This window comes from Salmo salar, chromosome ssa14, assembly GCF_905237065.1.
Source record: "Salmo salar chromosome ssa14, Ssal_v3.1, whole genome shotgun sequence".
In the NCBI taxonomy this organism is placed as follows: domain Eukaryota; kingdom Metazoa; phylum Chordata; class Actinopteri; order Salmoniformes; family Salmonidae; genus Salmo; species Salmo salar.
In genome coordinates, this window is record NC_059455.1 from 9,150,432 (window position 1) to 9,172,494 (window position 22,063).

The 22,063-nt window shown below is 41.6% G+C and overlaps 1 pseudogene; it reads left to right on the forward strand.

Annotated features, from left to right (window-relative positions):
- The window catches only part of LOC106568723 (SH3-containing GRB2-like protein 3-interacting protein 1), a 36,620-nt pseudogene extending 14,800 nt beyond the window's left edge, over positions 1-21,820 (forward strand).
- The last annotated feature ends 243 nt before the right edge of the window (positions 21,821-22,063 follow it).

A 22,063-nucleotide genomic window follows, 5' to 3' on the forward strand; every position in this document is an offset into this window, starting at 1 on the left:
AAGGAGCAAAGCCCTGGTAAAAAGTTAGAGGAAATCCCACCTCAGTCTTCTGAAAACCTATCCCTGGGATAAATTACACAAATGTTAATGCCAAAGACACACCAGAAAGGCTTTCCAATAGATGTTGAGTGTTTCTGAATGGTCCAGTCTCAGTCCTGACTTAAATATGCTTGAAAATCAGAGACAAGGTTTGAATATTGCTGTCCATCAATGTTTCAAAACCAAGTTTACTGAGCTTGAGCATTTTTTACAAAAAAATAAAATATATAAACGCACCAGGCAACAATTTCAAAGATTTTACTGAGTTACAGTTCATATAAGGACATCAGTGAATTGAAATAAATTAAATAAGCCTTAATCTATGGATTTCACATGACTGGGAATTCAGATATGCATCTGTTGGACAGATACCTTAAAAAAAGGTAGGGACGTAGATCAGAAAACTAGTCAGTATCTGGTGTGACCGCCATTTGCAGCGCGGCACATCTCCTTCGCTTAGAGTTGATCAGGCTGTTGCTTGTGGCCTGTGAATGGTTGTCCCACTCCTCTTCAATGGCTGTGCGAAGTTTCTGGATATTGGCACGAACTGGAATACGCTGTCGTACACGTCGATCCAGAGCATCCCAAACAGGCTCAATGGGTGACATGTCTGGTGACTATGTCGCCATGTAAGAAATGGGACATTTTCAGCTTACAGGAATAGTGTACAGATCCTTGCAACATGGGGCCATGCATTATCATGCTGAAACATGAGGTGATGGCGGCGGATGAATGGCACGACAATGGGCCTCAGGATCTCGTCACGGTATCTCTGTGCATTCAAATTGCCATCAATAAAATGCAATTGTTTTCGCTGTCCGTAGCTTATGCCTGCCCATACCATAACCCCACCGCCACCATGGGGCTCTGTGTTCACAACGTTGACATCAGCAAACCGTTCGCCCACACAACGCCATCTACTACTTTTCAATGTCCATTGAAGTCCGGTGTCGGTCAGTGCTAAGTGGGTGAGGATGCTTATTACAGTAAATGGAAAGAGAGGGGGCTCATGGGTAGGTGTTCCTAAGAGCTGGGGGAGGTGATATTAACTGAAGAGAGAGAGGCAGAGGGAGAGAGAGAGGGAGGGGTTGTCCAGACTATTATGATTTCCCATTGTAGCCAATTCAATTGCAGTAATTCCGTTACTGATTCTTTAGTAATTACGCTATTTGGTAACGGAATTACGAGTTTTAGTCACTTAATAATTCATGCGAAAATAGATCACTACAACTAATTGGTAGGTCTATCATTACTTGTTACTTCTGTGAACTTTCATTATCCACCCTCCTCATGAGGGAGACAAATTAGAAAAAGATATGTGGGATTTTAGTAACGGAATTACATAGCATTTGGCAATATTTCTGAAACTTACAGAAGATAAACAATTTCTCCAAAAGTACATTTAATTGTTGATATTAGCTTGCAGGGATCTTTATGTCAACATTATTGTGACTTTCTGATACCTTTTAAGACCTTTTTCTGGAACATGTTTTCCAGAAATCAAAGCCGTTACTTATGCCTACTTTTTAAGATGGTTGTATCGATGCCTTCATTTACCAAAAATATACTCTTAGCTTTCATTTGACACCCTATTTGATATGCTTCTATGAACTTTACATGTTGGTGCTCATGGGTCCTTTTACATGGAAATGCCCATCAGTATTTCATTACTCTCTCTAATTCACTTTCTCTCCTTCTTCTTCTTCTCTTTCTTCACTGCTAGGACTGAAAAAACGTACCAGGAAGGCCTTCGGGTTACGAAAGAAAGAGAAGGATACAGATTTCACGTCAGTGTGCACGAGTAGACAGTTTAACATGCAGAATTAAACACCTGGCACCAAGACATTAAAAACATGACATAATTCAGCAGCTAGATTTACTTTGGTAACACTTACTTGATTGCAAGTCCATAGACATGCGGTTTGCATATTACTGCATGTTGAACGTCTATGATCTATCCCAGTGTTGTTTTTTTATTTTGGTCTGATAGCTATTTGAGAGGTCATTTAGAACTTCTGAGCTTTTCACTACTATTGTCAAAGTAGTCTTACCTGATGATTCTGTCCTTTCCTCTCGTGTCTCTCTATACAGGGGCTCACCTGACAAAGATGGAGTAAGCACGAGAAAGGTAGACTATGGGGTAAACAATCTATGTGATGTCCTTGATACCCTTATTTTTCACTCTTATTTTTTTTTTTTTTTACTTCTCTTTACTTTAGTTGAATGTTTCGCCATTGTGAATTGTGTTGTTGTTGTTTTTTTCAAGCTATGTGTATTTAAAATATGGGTATATAAAATGCTTGGTGTTATGAGAGTTTCTCACTCACACGTTCCATTATCACAGAAAAAGACCAACGGGGCTCCAAATGGCTATTATGGGGAGATTGATTGGGATCGATATGTAAGTACATTCATACAGCACAGTGCAGTAAATAATCCCTCTATAGTGTCAGTAATTAGTAGTAATACAATGGGTTAGTGAATAAGCAATAGCAGGTATAGGGAGCACAAAGGGAAATGGTTGTCAGAACTCGAACTCATGACGTGACGATAAAAATGAAGACATATTAAAAGTTCAAAACCGTTCATGCAATACTTTGCTTATAATCGTTTCAACCACAAAGGACAAACCACATTTGAAAATGTACTTCCCACAACCAGATGTCACTTCTGCTTCTGCTCCCTATAGCTTTCCTGATTATGGCAATCAATCATCCTCATATAACATTGAATTTGGAATCAAAACGTGATCTCTGTTTTCAGAATCGTACATAAAGTTTGTGTGAGTCTGAACAAACAAGCATCTTCAAACATCTTTAGTTATGAAAAACGTAGGATTGCGGTTTTTGTGTGCATATATTTAACCACAAGCATGAGAGAAGTGACTGTGTTTGTTGGCACACAATGTCATAAACCATGAATTGACCACTTAGTTATACATATTTACTTCCTGTTACAGGCAACTCCAGATGTGGATGCTGAGGGCTTCAGTCTCAGACCTGGAGAGGAGGGGGAAAATATCCTTTTATCAGATGTAGCTGATGTAGAATGGCTAGCTAGTTATCGGTGCACTAGTAGTGGGAATCTTGCAAGTGCTGTCACCAGCTCTGAGACCTAGTGCTGTTGCCGGGCACCAAGAAATATTTGACATTTCTGTCATTTATCCAGAGCGACTTACATTTGTGCATTCATCTTAAGATAGCTAGGTGAGACAACAACATAGCACAATCGTCACAAGTACAGTTTCCCTCAACAAAGTAGTTATCTAATCCAGTCAAACTGTATTTGTCACATGCGCCAAATACAACAAATGTAGACCTTACCGTGAAATGCTTACTTACAATCCCTTAACCAACAGTGCAGTTCAAGAAGTGTTAAGAAAATATTTACCAAATAAACTAAAGTAAAAATGTGATAAAAAATAACACAATAACATAACAGTAACGAGGCTATATACAGGGGGTACCGGTACCAAGTCAGTGTACAGGGGTACAGGTTAGTTGAGGTAATTTGTACATGTAGGTTGGGTGAAGTGACTATGCATGGATAATAAACAGCAGCACTGTACAAAACAAATGGGGGGGCGTCAATGTAAACTGTCCGGTGACCATTTGAATAATTGTTCAGCAATCTTATGGCTTGGGGGTAGAAGCTGTTAAGGAGCCTTTTGGTCGTAGACTTGGCGCTCCGGTACCGCTTGCCGTGCGGTAGCAGAGAAAACAGTCTATGACTTGGGTGACTGGAGTCTCTGACAATTTTATGGGCTTTCCTCTGACTCTGTCTATTATCTAGGTCCTGGATGACAGGAAACTTGGCCCCAATGATGTACTGGGCCGTACGCATTACCCTCTGTAGCGCCTTACGTTCAGATGCCAAGCAGTTGCCATACCAGGCGGTGATGCAACCGGTCAGGATGCTCTCGATGTTGCAGCCATATAACTTTTTGAGGATCTGGGGACCCATGCCAAATCTTTTCAGTCTCCTAAGGGTGAAAAGGTTTTGTCGTGCCCTCTTCACGACTGTCTTTGTGTGCTTGGACTATGATAGTTTGTTGGTGATGTGGACACCAAGGAACTTGAAACTCCCGACCCGCTCCACTTCAGCCCCGTCGATGTTAATGGGAGCCTGTTTTCCTGTAGTCCACGATCAGCTCCTTTGTCTTGTTCACATTGAGGGAGAGGTTGTTGTCCTGGCACCTCAGTGCCAGTTCTCTGACCTCCTCCCTATAGGCTGTCTCATTGTTGTCGGTGATCAGGCCTACCGCTGTTGTGTCGTCAGCAAACTTAATGATGGTTTTGGAGTTGTGTTTGGCAACGCAGTCGTGGGTGAACAGGGAGTGTTGAGGATCAGCGTGGCAGACGTGTTGTTGCCTACCCTTACCACCTGGAGGTGGCCCGTCAGGAAGTCTAGGATCCAGTTGCAGAGGGAGGTATTTAGTCCCACGGTCCTTAGCTTAGTGATGAGCTTCGTGGGCACTATGGTGTTGAACGCTGAGCTGTAGTCAATGAACAGCATTCTCACATAGGTGTTCCTTTTGTCTAGGTGGGAAAGGGCAGTGTGGCATGCGATTGAGATTGCGTCATCTGTGGATCTGTTGGGGGGGTATGCGGGAGGATGCTGTTGATGTGAGCCATGACCAGCCTTTCAAAGCACTTCATGGCTACCGACGTGAGTGCTACGGGGCGGTAATCATTTAGGCAGGTTACCTTCGCTTCCTTGGGCACAGGGACTATGGTGGTCTGCTTGAAACATGTAGGTATTACAGACTCAGTCAGGGAGAGGTTGAAAATGTCAATGAAGACACTTACCAGTTGGTCCGCGCATGCTTTGAGTACATGTCCTGGTAATCCGTCTGGCTCCGCGGCTTTGTGAATGTTGACCTGTTTAAAGGTCTTGCTCACATTGCCTACCGAGAGCGTTATCACAAAGTCATCCAGAACAGCTGGTGCTCTCGTGCATGCTTCAGTGTTGCATGCCTCGAAATGAGCATAAAAGGCATTTAGCTTGTCTGGTAGGCTCGCGTCACCTCTGCAGCTTGCGTCTGGGTTTCCCTTTGTAGGGTTTCCGTAATAGTTTTCAAGCCGTGCAACCTCCGACGAGCGTCAGAGCCGTTGTAGTACGATTCGATCTTAGTCCTGTATTGACGCTTTGCTTGTTTGAGGGTTTGTCTGAGGGCATAGCGGGATTTCTTATAAGCGTCCAGATTAGTGTCCCGCTCCTTTAAAGCGGCAGCTCTTGCCTTTAGCTTGATGCGGATGTTGCCTGTAATCCATGGCTTCTGGTTGGGATATGTATGTACTGTCACTGTGGGGACGACATCGTCAATGCACTTATTGATGAAGCTGATGACTAAGGTGGTATACTCCTCAATGCCATTGTATGAATCCCGGAACAGCAAAGTCAGTGCTAGGAGCAAAAGACAAGTGCATTTTTTAATATATTTTTTAAAATTGGTGTGGCTCTTCTAGGTCAGGTATTGAAGGTGCTTCTTTGGGTGGCGAGTGTTGATTGGTGCAGAGGATCCCTGATTCCTGCCCAACTCGGGGCAGACAGGGATGGAAGCTATGCTGTGTCTTGGGACACTGACTGTTAAGTTATTGACCTGTTTAGCTAGCTGAGTCATTGGGCCAGTGGAGCTCAGTGTTAAATAGTCCAAATCAATCAGACCACCTCTCTATCGCTCTCTATCTTTATGCTCTACATGTCAGTGACCCTTGCCTGCAGGACCAAAAGAGGGCCAGTAGGTGAAAGGCAGTGTTGGGGAAGCTAGTTTACCAAGCTTCCAATTACTTCACACTGAAAGAAGTTAAGCGACACTAAAGTTACCGTTAAGAAACATATAGTTTACTTAAAAAGTAATTCACTTCATCTAAACTGTCCGTTCTAAATCTGAAATGTCATAGACTACAAATTGCAAGAATAGATCACTCTGGAGTCAGATGTTATTTAACAGAATGTGTAATTTAGGCTATTAATAAACTCACAAACTATTATTCAAGCAAAAATTAGGCAGGTCTGATGCCGGAAATGTAAGAAAAGTATTGCCTACATCACCCATATTTTCTTTAATTTTTGCAAAAAAGAGTTGTGTGTAGTTCCAGTAGTTAGCTACACCGCTACATGTAAATAGTAGTAATTAACTACTGAAAACACTAAGATTTGAATTTAGTTCAACTACCAACAAGCTACTGCAAATTGTAGTTATATTACCAGTTGAACTAAATGTAGTTCACTACTCCCCAACACTGGTGAAAAGGTAACACAACCTGAACTCAGGGGTAGACGTAATATAGTACAATTACATTTGTCTCCCTCCATTTTACACCACTGCTACTCTCTGTTGTTATCATCTGTGCATAGTCACTTTAGTACCTACATGTACATATTCACTCAACTTGGCGGTGCCCCCGCACATTGACTCTGTAATAGTACCCTCCTGTATATAGTCTCACTATTGTTATTTTACTGCTGCTCTTTAATTACTTGTTACTTTTATTTCTTATTCTTATCCATATTTTTTTTAAACTGCAATGTTGGTTAGGGGCTCGTAAGTAAGCATTTCACTGTAAGGTCTACACCTGTTGTATTCGGCGCATGTGACTAATACAATTTGATTTGATTTAATATCATATGTTACGATTTATATGATATGTATGAATTTGTGGATGTCCATCATCCATTTCATATGATATGTTACTTCGCACAATATGTTACAAATTTTCAATACGTATGATATGTTCCGAATTCCGACGGCTAACGAGAGCTAGCTAGGTGGCTATGGTTAGGGGTTAGGGTTAGCTAACATTGTAAGTAGTTGTGAAGTAGTTAAAATGTAGCTAATTAGCTACAACGCTAAAGTTGTGGTATTCAATGCTAAGGTGCAGTGGTATTCAAACTTTTGCAGCGGGGACCCCATTTTTTTGACAACAATTTCTCACGACCCCACCCCACCCCACACCAAATCTAATGATACAACCTTCAAATCTGTACATTTAGATTTTAACATTAACAAATAACCTTCAATTCATTACATTTTCATCTCTTGAAAGGAATCCAATAAATACATTTACTTAATACATATATATATTTTTAATTATCTTTCTCAAAAACATTTGTATATTACCCATAAAAGAATCTGCACTCATAATTTTTTGTTCCCAATCATTTTTTATTTTAATTTATTGACCCCACTGCAGTTTCCACGTCGCGTCCCCGACTTTGAACACCACTGTCGTGGTGTAATTCGAACTCGCAACCTTTGGGTTGCTAGATATTGGCGTTATACACACACCCATCCTCCCTGACCAACCTCCCTCTTTTTGTTCCTGTCTTAAATAACCTTCTGTCTTATGTAACCATACCAAACGTAACAAAACATACTAATTGGACCGATACAAATGTAGTATTATTTTACGTCTAGTCAGAACAGCCAGGCTGGGTAACAGGGCAGAGTCAAATAAGAGGATCTGGGGACCCATGCCATTGTTCCCATTGTCTATCTCTGTTGCATCCCACCTAAAAGGTTTTCAATAACATAGAAAATGTATGTTTGTAATCACTGGCCCAGGATCAGATTAGCAATTGAGCCTTTGGACAAGGTTAGGGGTAGGGCAATATTCAGTGAGATCTTCTACCATCAGCAGTGAGATATAACAATTAGGATTTGGGGTAGGATAATCTGATCCTAGATCAGGGACAACAGCAGGTGCAGTATAGTAAACTAGGCCACACCAGACGGAGTCAGACAGGCGTACTGTATATTGCTGCACCATTTGTGCTCCAGCGACTATTGGCTTTCTGTCTGACAAAGTATCTATTTGGCCCAATTCTGATATTTTGCCACAAATGAATCTTTTGACCAATCAGATCAGATCTTTTGCCAATAATTGGGTAAAAGATCAGAATTAGGCTGCCTTAGTAAATGCACCCTTTGTGTCTTTGGAACGGATGTATGCTAACGCTAATTATACATTTTGTGGCAAGGGAAATTGATAGGCACTTGGCTCGATATGGTCCAGAGTATGTGTGAGGATTGGTCTTTGATGCCCTTAATTTCATTTAGGGATCAAATTACACATTGATGTACCCGAAAGATAGGGATTGGACAATCTTTAGTCATTTAGTTTATTAGAAATGCTTTTGGTGCTCCTTTGTCTAATTTGATTTGTCTCATGGACAAATCAAATTATATTGTCACATGGGCCGAACCCAACAGGTGTAGACCTTACAGTGAAATGCTTACTTACAACCCTGTACAGACGTACGTAACATAAATGTATCCAACCATAATGGAGAAGGTCACACAGTAACGCAAGATTTTTGTTCTGGGTTTCCAAGATTAGGTTACGGGTACCAAGATTACCCCTGGGCGCCTCTCTAATGTGACTCTTTGAAAAATATATTGTTCCTTAACGAGTGTTCACCAGCTCCCAAAGGCAAGCAGCACTTCTTCTCCTCCAGCGACTCGGAGGACGAGGACGACAAGAGGAAGTTCAAGATCAAGATCAAGCCGTTGCCTTCCGACACTGCCAAGTGTGCCGTCCCATCTATGGACGAACTGAAAGCTTCAGTTGGGGGCTTGGCTCTATCTCCCTCTCTGGTGAGCCCTTGATGTTATATCTGTATGTAATTGGAGTAGGATGAAGTTATCCCAAGATGCTGCTCTTGGGTTAGTTTAGCATATTTCCCACTAATGGTTAAGGATAGGATTTGGGGAGGGGATGTTGACCCTAGATTTGTACCTAGTAAAGTAGGTTAAAGTGCAATGTACCTGACCAGGGCTTGAACTCGGGTTGCTATGACCAAGGGTCACGGCCGTAACTCATTCTCTCTTGGATTTAGCTTGGTTTTTTGTTGTTGTGATATTTGCTGTCAAAAATGCTTGATTTTCCTGCTGCAATTCAGAAATTTTATACGGCAATATGCAACGATTTTGTCCAATTTGTTGCGAAAATGCGCTGACGAGGGATAAAGTTTGTTGACGTCTGGCTTGACTTTATGCAGCAAATGTGTGGTGATTAGTTGAAATTGCAAGCTCTCTTTTTGTACTGCGGCGATGGGTCAGTTTTATGTGATAATATTGCGAGGATTGAACTGTTTTATGTGGAAATAGTGTTGTGTTCATTTAAATATGCAGGCCCGCACATAAATTTGCTGAAAATTGCTAGCTCTCTTTGGCGTTATATGAACTATTACTGTATATGAATCTGTTTGTTGAAACTTGAGACGGCTACAGCTAATTCTAGCCAGTGAAATTATCGGGAATGTACAGAACATCTGAATATCTTTCCCTCCTCTCACTTCCTCTTCCCTTTCTCTTCCGTCTCTCTGTCTCTTCCATCTGTTGCTCTTGTAGCGGAGAAGTCCGGTAAGCCCGTCTTTTTTTTTTTCTTCTTTCACTTCTTTATCTTTCACTGTAAAGTAAGAGCATGGCATGGATTCACTTGACTGTGGATTCTCTTCTCACGTGGGTTCTCTTTCCCATACAGAGGCAAACATTTTTTTATCCCAAGCAGGCAAAATGTTGCATGTGATGTGATATTACTTTCTTTTGTTAGAAACTTGATTTTCGGATTCAGAATACTTCATATCACCAGATTATAACCAAGCAACCTCTGTTTTCATGATGAAATCAAGAAAGACGTCATATATTGGTTCTCATCTGGTCAAGTGTAACCCGATTACAACTAGATGAAGATCTATTTTTCTGGTTGTTAAAAATACATTTACAAAACGTTATTTTACAACCTTAATGACGTCATTGACGTCATTACTACCAGTTTTGCCCGCTGGGATTGGCTCTGGTATTTCAGTTGTTTAGTTATTCTAATTCCTCTCTCTGCATATTAGATATGTTTTATAATATTAACTATTTCACAATGCATGCCTTTAGCACATTTTAAAGAGCATCCTCGGTTAGAATTTTGTTGAAGTTTTATTTTAGTTGAAACCTTTACTTGAACTTCCCTTGCAAGGCTTACATGGTACATAATGCACAATTCTTCACATAACACCTGTTGATAGCCCATTGATTCTGTTTGACCAAAGCTAATTGGTAGGCTAACAAACGGGATCACGTGTGCAGCTTTGTCAATTAAATGACAGCAGGGTCTTGTTCATAGGCACCAAATGGAAGAAAACAGACTGAAGCAGGGAGGGTCTAAATGGAAATGTCCAATCAGAAACCCTTTTTAATTTACCGTTGCAAAATGTAAAAATATATATTTTCCGTTCTCTGCCCTAAAGTGCACGACCCAGGCCTATGATAATAACGTAACCTACCAGGTGCTATGTTGTATTGCTGCATTACCGTATGTACAGTAGGCTTTATGGCACAGTGCTGAAGTAAAGGGGTGCTACATTCTTTTCCGTTCCATTTGACTGATTTGTCACTCACTCTCTGACCAGGTCTGTTCTCTCTTCCTTTTTGCTGGTCTCAGAGACGCAGCCCGGTAAGTCGCCACCTGGTGGCTTATTTTAAAGGTGTCTGCACCCAAAACACTTGCAGGGAAATAAATGAATTATTGAAGATTATCTTTTGGTGCTGTCCATTTAATTTTCTACATACCCAAACACGGCCTTTCAACACCTATTCTCCAGTCCAGCAATATGAAATTTACTGATGGCCTCAAAAAATTTGGTCTTTTGTCAGTGTCCATACTTACAGTTAGTTCTTCACTCTATTCATTCACATTAGCAGGGAGACTCATCCGGGGAAATGAACTATCAGTTGAACTGTTTACCTTCATGTTTCTTATGTGAGGTTAGGATTCCTTTTTACTGTTACACTGAAAATGACTTTATTTTCGTTGCAGGGCTCGATAAAGAGACACCTGTCTTGTAAGTACATTGTTTGTGGAAGTAGTGTAATGCTATTTGTAATTGGTTTGACATCATGTCAGTGTCAACTACATACACATACAGTACAGTATAACGTCATAGTTCTACACCATCAGTTAAACAATTTGTTTAGGGTTGGAATACATACTGTAGTTACACTAGTTTGAGTGCAGATGCACATTCAGTGGCTGTCACAATTTGAAGACATCCAGTATACATATAATAATATATGATAGAATGTTATGATATATAATATTATAATATTGTTCTTTCCAGGTGAGGAGATTGCCAGACCCAGACGCTCCACCCCGACGCCAAGCCCCGCCCCCGAGATGCAAAGGTCAAAATTCAAACCCGCGCTAATGCTAACAATGCAAACAGGCTAGCATATTAACATACTGTATTGTTAGAATTCTGCTAAATGTTATCGTTGGGGAAAATAAAGCTGTTCTTTCAATTTCAATGACACACTACAAGAAAATCGATGAAATCTTGAATATCAGAGTTGTAAAATCATATTTATGGAAGTTGACTTTATCATCTCTTGCAGTGAGAGAGTATCCCAGAGTCGCAGAGCATCCCCAGCTTTCTTCGGGCTTCCTCCAGAGACGACCTATGAGACACACATATATGATAGTAACAGAAATGATGGTAACTCTCACAAGAATAGTCTTTCTGACTGCATATGTTGCATGGGTCTTAGCTTTGTGTTAGTACAGTATGTTGGTTGATTGCCCCTAATCATAATAATGCTATCTGTAGCTGTATTATCACCAGTGCTTGACTTGGACTGGAATAGGTGCCTGTGCTCATTTTGAGTGCCGGTACTGTTCATATTCAGGTGCAGGAACCACAATACTTTTGAGCTTATTCTATAGGAGATGCAGGAACTCAAGCAGTGAATACATACATATACATATAATAATATATGATATATAATATTAGTGGTATTGGGTTGTTCCTTTATTATTATTCATGTATTTATTGTTGTAATGGTTTAACCCCCCCCCCCATATAGAAAATCATTACTGAACTGGCTACTGTTTTAGCTGGACTGGGAGTCAATGTGTGAGTTTTGGTAGCCCATTTGCCTGCCATTGTACTGTAAGCCTACCTAAACCTCTACCAGAGCATCTGCATGATAAGAAATACATGGAGTTAGTCATGTGTGTGTGATCAGGGCTCTAAAATGTGACCAGTTCGGTCGCATATGCAAGGAAATGTTTTGCTGTACAACCATGAGTTTTATTTTGGGAGCACTGTGCGACTAGGGTTGTTGTAATGCTAAGGCTTTGCGCTGTACCAGTGTTTTTTAGTTTTTAGGTTTTTCTTCTCTTTACTTTTTTCTGCCTACCCTACCATCCCTCCCTAATTGGAGTAAACTAACGGACAACAATACATCTACTGCTACTTACAGCTATTTTGCACACATCTACGGTACCTGTAGTTAAGTAATTATACATATATTCCTAATTGCCTCTTTTTCAAGTGCTGGATTTTCACCCACAGCGGCCAATCCACCATTCTTTCTGATCTTAACTCCAAACCCTCCGATGTCCACAGATGAACCTATATTTCCCAGTATAATCCCATTTCGCTCTTTCCTTTTGCAATACATCCTTCCATATTGGGTTGTTCTTTCCAGGTGAAGAGATTGCCAGACCCATACGCTCCACCCTTACGCCAAGCCCCGCCCTCGAGGCACAAAGGTCAGAGTTCAAACCCGTGCTAATGCTAACAATGCAAACAGGGTAGCATATTTACATACTGTATTGTTAGAATTTGTGATGGGTCTGCTAAATATTATCATTGGGAAAAAATAAAGCTGTTAAGTTCAATTTAATAACACACCACAAGAAAATGAAGGAAATCTTGAATATCAGAGTCATAAAATCGTATTTATGTATGTTATCATCTCTTGCAGTGAGAGAGTATCCCAGAATCGCAGAGCATCCCCAGCTTTCTACGGGCTTCCTCCGGAGATGACCTATGAGACACACAGATATGATAGTAACAGAAATGATGGTAACTCTCACAAAAATAGTCTTTCTGACTGCATATTTGTATTTGTGTTGCATGGGTTTTAGCTATGTGTTATTACAGTGGTATGTTGGTTGATTGCTCCTAATCATAATAATACTACTATCTGTAGCTGTATTATCACCCAACAGTGCCTGTTCTGGCTGTGTGTGATATATTTGTGCATGATATCTTATGTTCCCACTGAAGTTCGATAAACTTTTGATCAAGTTTGATATCATGTCTTGCTTTATCATAGTGGTCTGCATAGAGGCCGATGCATGGTGTGACTCCAGACCGTACCCTGACTCCCCTCTGACCAGATCCTTTCCCACAGGAGGTAAGCCCAAACTATCATTCATCAGTCATGTTTGTGATTTTAGATTACTATATTTCTAAGACATCTACGGGCCATTAAATCGGCTTGTGGTCCGTATCTGGCCCGCCAGTTTGAGACAAACGTTTAAGTCAATTGTGTTACTAAGTGTTATAGTAAGTCTATAGACTGACCTAGTGTCACACTCTCTAGTACCGTAGTACTGTAAACTAACTATTGTACAAAATGCAAGTCCTTTGACCAAGTGTCACTCTCATTGTAGCTCCTCCTCCACTGCCTCCCAAGAACATCCCAGCAGCTAGTCAAGGCTATTCTTTGACTGATTCTTCCGGTAATATTATTCTGCCAATGACCATAATTCCCATATCGAAGCAGATTCATTCCAAAACTGAAATGGTTTTATTTGTATTTGTTTTGGAATGAATCAGCTTCCATATTCCCATGCCTCGTGCACAGTTGTCATAGTGAATCTCGTTGTTCTTTGGACAGCATTGATAGAAGGGCCACTTTAAATCAGCAAGATCTCTGAACTATTTTTTTCCACAGCTGATTTACCCAATGGGAGAATAGTCCCAAGCCCCAACCCTATCTACCTGAATGTCCAATCCCCAGCCTCGTACAGAGGTTCCCCTGTGCCTGACCTGGAAAACGTGTTCGGCACCATGGAATCTTCCCAGACCAGTGAGGACAGGGACTCGCCCCGATGGATCAGCTTCAACAGCGAGAGACCGCCCCCACCAGACGAACCGGCCCCTCCTCCGCCCTCTGCCTCTCCTCCTTCCGACTCGCCCCACTCCCTCTCCTCCACCCCAGACTCCCCCTGCCTCTCCGCGGGCCCCCCCTCCGGATGAGCCTCCCCCCTCCCCGCCGCCCTTCTCCTCTCCCCCCGACTCTCCCATCTCCATTATCTCTATTCCTCCTCCAGATGAACCCGTTCCTCCCCTGCCTCCCGACTTCTCTCCCCCGGACTCTCTGCCATGCATCGGCATCGATCCTAGTCTGTTTTTGGATGATGAGATACTGGGGTACTCCCCTGCTCCCTCTGGCTCACTGGAGTACTCCCCTGCCCCTACCAGTCCCATCCCTCCCCCCTTGCCTGTGGAGCGCTACCTTCGGGCAGGTGTCCCTTCCCCTCTGGCGTTCCTGAGGGAAGAGCAGCCTGACTATATGGCCTCGCCCCTTGGGCTGACCCCAGGCTTCAGGGGCACACCGCCCCCACTCCCCCCGCTCACCTACAGGTCCATGGTGTCCTCCCCCGGACCCTACCCAGGCAGTGGTGAGTACCACTGTAGGAAAAACATAGATAGAGTGGGTAGATTACAACTGTAGGAAAACGTAGAAATACAATCATTAGAATGGGTAGTCCGATCGTAGTGAAACTGTAATTTGTGGGCATCTATTACTTGTGGTCAATTGCTATCGGATCTAGATGGTCATGTACTCTATATAGTGTAAGTCATAGCTGATCATAACACTTCTAAATTGGGGACATTTTTCCTCATGTCACATGCCTTTCTTTTCCCTGTGCAGGCCCCTCCTCTCCAGCTCGTCCTTCCACGCCCCTGTCAGGAGGCAGTCCAATCCCTCCCCCTCTTCCTACAAGGCCCTCCTCTCGACCCAAACTGCCCCCTGGGAAACCAATAGGAGACCTGGTATGGCACCTACAGTATACTCTTACATGTGTTAGACTTCTGATCGATACCATTAGAATTGATTAGACTCTCATTATTCGTTTTTTTCTTCAACCGATTTCCACAAAGTTAGAGGTACTACTTAACCTAACTGCGGTTACTATGCTAACATTACAATGTGTTTTAAAAAGTTTGGTACAGGAGCGGGCTACTGATATTCTCACCCCCTCCCCCAGACTCGACCCTTCAGCCCCCCAGTCTCCGGCAGCCCTCCTCCCTTCGCCCCCCTGGCCCGGGCCGAGAGTTCCTCCTCAATCTCCTCCATCACCTCACTGAGCGCAGCCTCCACCCCCACCCTGGGGAGAGAACTCAACATATCCACCACAGGTACTACCATCTTCCATAACACCTCCTTCACCTGTGTACGCTGAGAATACCAAACATTGGGAACACATTCCTAATATTGAATTGCACCCCCCCTTTTGCCCTCAGAACAGCCTCAATTCTTTGGGGCATAGACTCGACAAGGTGTCGAAAGCGTTCCACAGGGATGCTGGCCCATGTTGACTCCAATGCTTCCCACAGTTGTGTCAAGTTGGCTGGATGTCCTTTGGGTGTTGGACCATTCTTGATACACATGGGAAACTGTTGAGAGTGAATAATCCACCAGCGTTGCAGTTCTTGACACAAAGCGGTGCGCCTGGCAACAACTACCATACCCCATTCAAAGGCACTTACATTTTTTTGTCTTGTCCATTCACCATCTCAATGGCACACATACACAATCCATGTCTCAATTGTAGCAGGGCTTAAAAATCATTTTTTGCACTGATTTAAGTGGATTTAATATGTGACATCAATAAGGGATCATAGCTTTGACCTGTTCTTAATGTTTTATATACTCAGTGTATGTCTCTGGTGTTAATACATTCAGTGTTCATCATAATGAACTGTTCATTGTTTTGTCATTTTGTGAGTGGTGGTATGCTCAAATTTGAAGCATAAAATTTGACTTTTGGTGGAACAGGTATTTTGACCATAATAGGACAAGCCTTTTTCACCACAACGGTACAACCTGGTTAAATACTGTGGAGAATGGAAGCATGTACCCTGTACATAATGATGCATACATGCACATCCCTCATCATCTTCACCCTCCTAAACACACAATGGTATACCATGCACAATCTGATGTTCTCTCACTTTCTATCTATCCATCACGCAAAAGCTCCCTCTGGCCTTGCCCTCAGTGTCTTGTGATGGGTCTACACCTCCAGTAACTCATCCACCTCTTCTTCTCTTCCTCTCCTCCTGCCTGCCTCTCCCCCATGTCCTCTAACCCTCCCCGCACACACAGAGGAAAAACAGCCAGCCATGGTATGGTTTGACCATGGCCGGTTTTATTTGTCTTTCGAAGGTGAGTCGTACCAGGGTCGTATTCATTCGGGTACACTGCAACAACAACAAAAATGTGCAACGGAAAAGGAAAAATAGCATGTCTTATTGGACAAGTCTCTTTCAGTCCGTTTGGTTCCTAATAAATATGACCCAGTACCAGTGTATGGAGGCTACTGTGTTGTACTGCACTACTCTGGTTGTCCATGCTATTCTAGTCTCTTTAAGCATCCTCTTCATTCGTCATTTTATCCCTTTCTATGATCTGTCCAAATCGTCTTTCTTGCCATTTCTATGCTCTTTCACCATGCTCTTCCCATCTCCCCTTCCTTACGCATGTCTGCTCATTTGACCATGTCAGTAGGCCGTTACAGACACAGGAAGTGCTGAAAGTACTGAGCTAGTGTCTTTCTATAGTAATCAACTGTGTGTGTGTGTGTGTGTGTGTGTGTGTGTGTGTGTGTGTGTGTGTGTGTGTGTGTGTGTGTGTGTGTGTGTGTGTGTGTGTGTGTGTGTGTGTCAGGATGCTCCAGAGGACCCAGCCCACTCACCATGGGAGCCCAGGACACTCTGCCTGTGGCGGCTGCCTTCACCGAGACCATCAACGCCTACTTCAAAGGAGCCGACCCCAGCAAGTAAGACTAGCATTCCTCTCAATGCTAGGCTAATGGTAACACAAGTAGCAATAGAAATAGGCTTACATTCTCATTTCAATGCTAGGCTAATGCCTACACAAGTAGCAACATTGATACTATTATCGATAACAACATTGATGTGAATCAAAGTCAATACTGATGTGAATGCAAATTCATGACAACATGATGTTTCAGCCGGCAAAGCGACCCTCATCAGAATAAATGCAACAAGTAAGATGGCTATGATATTGTTGTTGATATATATTATCACATTGCAGCTATGCCTATTTATTGTCCCCTTTTGCTGTGCCCACAGGGAAATTCATTTTTTTGCCTAGATTGTTCTGAGAATGTGGATATTTTGTAGTGAAATGTAGTTTGCTTGTTTGTGGCATCCCTAAGGATTCTGGGTACTGCAGTTTTTGTCTTTTTCTTTTCTTTTTTGTCTTGACCCATTTCTGAGCACTGAGGTGGCTCTATTCTCCGTTTTTCAGGTGTGTGGTAAAGATCACTGGGGAGATGGTGCTGTCTTTCCCTGCGGGCATCACCAGGCACTTTGCTAGCCACCCGTCAGCCCCTGTGCTCACCTTCAGCATCAGCAACTACAGCCGGCTTGAGCAGGTCCTCCCCAATCCACAGCTACTGTGCTGGTAAGGCTTACTATACAGTGCACTGACTCACTAATTTGTTTTGGGGCAAGGATTATAAAAATGTAAAAAATATATCATGGATTGTGGCCAAATCTAAAATGCCCACGTCATGTATTTCTTTCCAGTGACACCACCATGTCCAATGTGGAAACCAAGGAATTCTGGGTAAATATGCCAAACCTGATGAGCCACCTGAGGAGAGTGGCTGAACAGAAGCCTCAAGCAACCTACTATAATGTGGACATGATCAAATATCAGGTGAGGCCATCTGCATAGTGCATATTATTACATATTATTACATATACTGTATATAGTCACAATTACATAGAATTGTTAAACAAATGCAAAATACTGTGTGTGTGAGTTTCTGTCTCAGGTGGCAGCCGATGGGATCCAGTCGACTCCCCTGAACCTGGCAGTGAGTTGGCGTGGCGATGCCACCAGCACGGATCTCAGGATAGACTACAAATACAACATGGATGCCATGGCCGCCCCCTCGCCCCTCCACAACATCCACTTCCTGGTCCCTGTGGACGGGGGCGTGCACAAGCTCCAAGCCATGATCCCCACTGCTACCTGGTAAGGATGCTGAATTGCTGACCTGAGATTCTTTTAAAATGTATTTAATCTTAGAATTGTTATTTTAATCAAATTTGAAAAAATTCAGGTTAATGTACTTGAAATAATAATGGCAAGTAGGCAACTATAACTATTTTGTTTTCTCTCTAAGGAAACCAGAGCAGCAGAAAATTCTATGGAAGATACCAAGCCTTTCCCAGAGGTCTGAAAATGGAGGTAGGTGATCTTCCTTTATCTCTTCCTCATCCTCTTCCTCCTCTTTCACTTTTCCTGTCTTCCTCCTCCTCCTCTTCTTCCTCCTTCTCCTATCCTGTCCTCCTCCTCTTCCTTATCGTCTTTGTTTTCATCTGCCCCAACTTTATCTTCATAATCTGAATGATACTCTTCACCATCACCATCATCATCATCATCCTCATTCTCTTTCCTATAGGAGTGGGGGCTCTACTGGGTAGGTTCCAGTTGACAGAGGGTCCCAGTAAGCCATCCCAGTTGGCGGTGCATTTCACCAGCGAGGGCAGCACTCTGTCAGGCTGTGACATCCAGCTGGTGGGGACTGGCTACAGGCTCTCGCTGGTCAAAAAGAGATTTGCAGCAGGTCAGTGTCTGTGTGTGAGGGAAGCATGAAAATACTGGCCTGATCCCAGATCTGTTTGTGCTGTCTTGTCATCTCCCATGGTCATTGTCACACATTTTGGGATGCTAATCTTGGGCCCTTATTTGAAACTGAATTGAAATTATACCGTTCCTAATCCTGAATGTGACATTGTTGCCTTACCATGCAAACAAGGCAAGACAACACTTTGGCAATAGTTGAAATTCCCTTGATTGAATACTCTGTGTTTCTTTACAGGGAAATATCTGGCGGACAACTAGTCACTACTGTTGTATAATGACACCCTTTCACCCATACAATGGCTTTTGATTGTGAGGATGATGAGCGTCTACTACGGATTCTTCATTCAAGCTACCAACTGAAAAAACAACTGAAACCTTACACTTGAGCAGGGAAGGGTGGATGATGGGATAGAAGCAACAACAGGATGTGATGTAATTCACAAAGTTCACCAGGGTATCACTTTGTTTTAACACGCTCAATACAGTAGTCTCACTGTTGGGGTTTATGCAAGTAGTACAGCCTTTTTCCGTTCTGTGCACCTTGAGGGTTGTCGAGGCAAAGATAATGAATTCAACACTTACGTTTATCAAAGTCATTTATCATTGGCACCACATCCAGTTTTATTTGTGAGAAGAAATGTGTGAATGAGTGATGATGGAAGATTCACTGGACAGATTTATGTGAAAAGATATAGATACTGTTAACATTCATTGATAATTCGCTATGAGGACATTTAGATTGTATTATTTGATGCTTTTTTTTAATTTCTCGGGTTGGTAAAACTAATATGGTACCAGCTGGTACTGTACCAGCAGGTTGAGGCCCACAACTTGGAGTCAACTTGGAGACATTATGTATGTGGTGGTTGTGTGTTTGCTGGGAGGTCAAGTGGTTAATGTAATGGTTCACATTGTTTACCTGATTGTGGATGACAAAAACAAAGCAGGCTGCCTTGCAGGCTGGATAGTAGAGTTGCCTTGAACCAGATAAATGACTGATCTGTTTGTCCCTTAGAGTTGTGTTCATCTCCAGGAGGCCTAACCAAGCAAAACTGGTTGAAATGACATCATTACAATGAGAAACTGTTTGAAATTACGCCGAAACTGGTTGAAATTCCTTCTTTATGGCGTCAATTCAACCAGTTTGAACCAGTTTGGCCCACTGGGAAGTATAACCGAACTACAGCAAAGAAGATGAAAAAGTGCCACAATAATTATTTATCTAAAATAGAATACTAATGTACGTATATGTAATGGAAGCCCCTAATGTTATGTTTCTTTTGTTGTTTTTCCACCGTGTGGAGTAAATAGGTGTTTTATCATTTTCTAATAGCAATATATTGAAAATCAATTTGTAAAAAAGTGTAAATATGAAAGAAGTTTCCCTTTGGACATATGGATGTTTCTGTGTATTGTCAAATAAGAGTTATGCTATATGGTGGTGTTAGCCTTCACGATACATAACCATTTTTAAAAATGACCATTTCAAGTTTCATTTCTAACATGGATTTCTTGTAATATACTGTGACTGTCCATGCTTAAAAAAAAAAAAAAAATCAAAAGGTACAGCATGAAATCTGCATTTCTCAAAAAGTTGTTTTTGGTTACATTTTACTCTTAACACAATACTATTTATTTCAAGACATTTAGGACGCACAGCAGCACACAATATGGAGAAGAAGATAAAATATCCATCAAGAGTCACCTCCTTATCCAATGCTATTCCAACCTAGCCTGGTTAAACCAAACAGTAGTGAACGTAGCATTCAGTCTAGTTTAACCAGGCTAATTCAGATCTATGCCTTTTATACAGTAAGTGTACTATGTGATTGCCTTCACTGTAACTTCTAGTCACTTCATCGTGTTTGACCGTTCACCTAAAGCTTTGACCTTCGGCATGAATCCCAACAACATTATCACACTTCCATGATATATTGCCGTTAACATCCTCTTATGTTTTCTCCTGATTTCAGTACATGGGGTTTTCCAGGTGAACAACAGTCATTGATCATATCAATCAAAATCATTTTGGTTTATTACAAGAATTCAGGGAGAACATCTCCAGAGCAGAAGCCAAGAGACATTTCTAATTCCCCTTCTCTAAGCATACCCTTAAATTCTAATCTGGTAGCACCGATGTTCTCTAAACAACAGCCAGAGGCTTCTACAAAGTCACGGCAAAAGACAGTGACTTTGCCAGCTGCTACAAAATCACACAATGTTCATAATTTCATCAGTATAATATCTGTGTGTCCTCGGCTCAGTGTAGCTCCAGTCTGACGTCAATCATTATCAACAATATGAGTTTCATACATAAAATACAGCATCCAGTCTAGTGACCATCAACCTGTGATACAAATGAGTGTCACAAATAGAATACTTGAAATCATGTGTATTACATAAAAAGGCAACATATAAATATGCTAAGAATTGTGTTAATTACTCTTAACTAAATATTAACTTTCTTACACCAACAACAAATTATTTTGCATAACTATAATTGTTATTCTCCTGCCCATCTCAAGGAGAAAATGTTTAGTGTGTTATTTTATGCATTTTCACGTCATTATAATGTTAATAGCCTTACATTACCTCAGATGTTATTACTCATTTCCAAATCAATATATTCAAAAGGAGTCACAAACAATGACAAACATCGCTTTTTGTCCTTGATATTATCACTAACTATCGTACTATTACTTTTTAGTCCTGGTTGCAAACTTTTATTTCTTTGTTTGAGCCTTACTGGTCCTTAAAAAAGAATGCACAAATATCAAACTTCTCTCTGGATATGTTGAAGCAGCAATTTATAAAGGTTTCAAAAATGCTTACATGTTTTATTATTTGCCTTATTTCGGATTAGCATATTTCCAGCCAGTAAGAGACTTTCTGTATGTTTTTGTTCTATGAATTTTTTTTCTTTTTCTGACTGTATTTTATTCACTGCATAGGACACATTTCATGTAAACATTTCATGTAAATTTCCCATCCAAAGATTTTAAGAGTGAAAATATTAAAAAAAAAATGAATATAATGTGATAACTTTACCTGGTTTACTTGGTAATAAAGAATGGGAGAATATTGGAAATTAAAATTGTCTTTATTTTTTATATTTACCAATATTACAGGTGAAGATGAATATACACTACTCTTTTGGATAGGCTATTACTTGTCTGTTGCGCGCTCTACACTGTGTGTTGGTCTTTGAATTGACAAGTTGCAACCATAGACTTAGATAGGCATTGCATCATTGTATCTGTCAATTTCCTGTCAGACCCTGATCTGTTTCACCTGTCTTTGTGCTTGCCTCCACCCCCCTCCAGG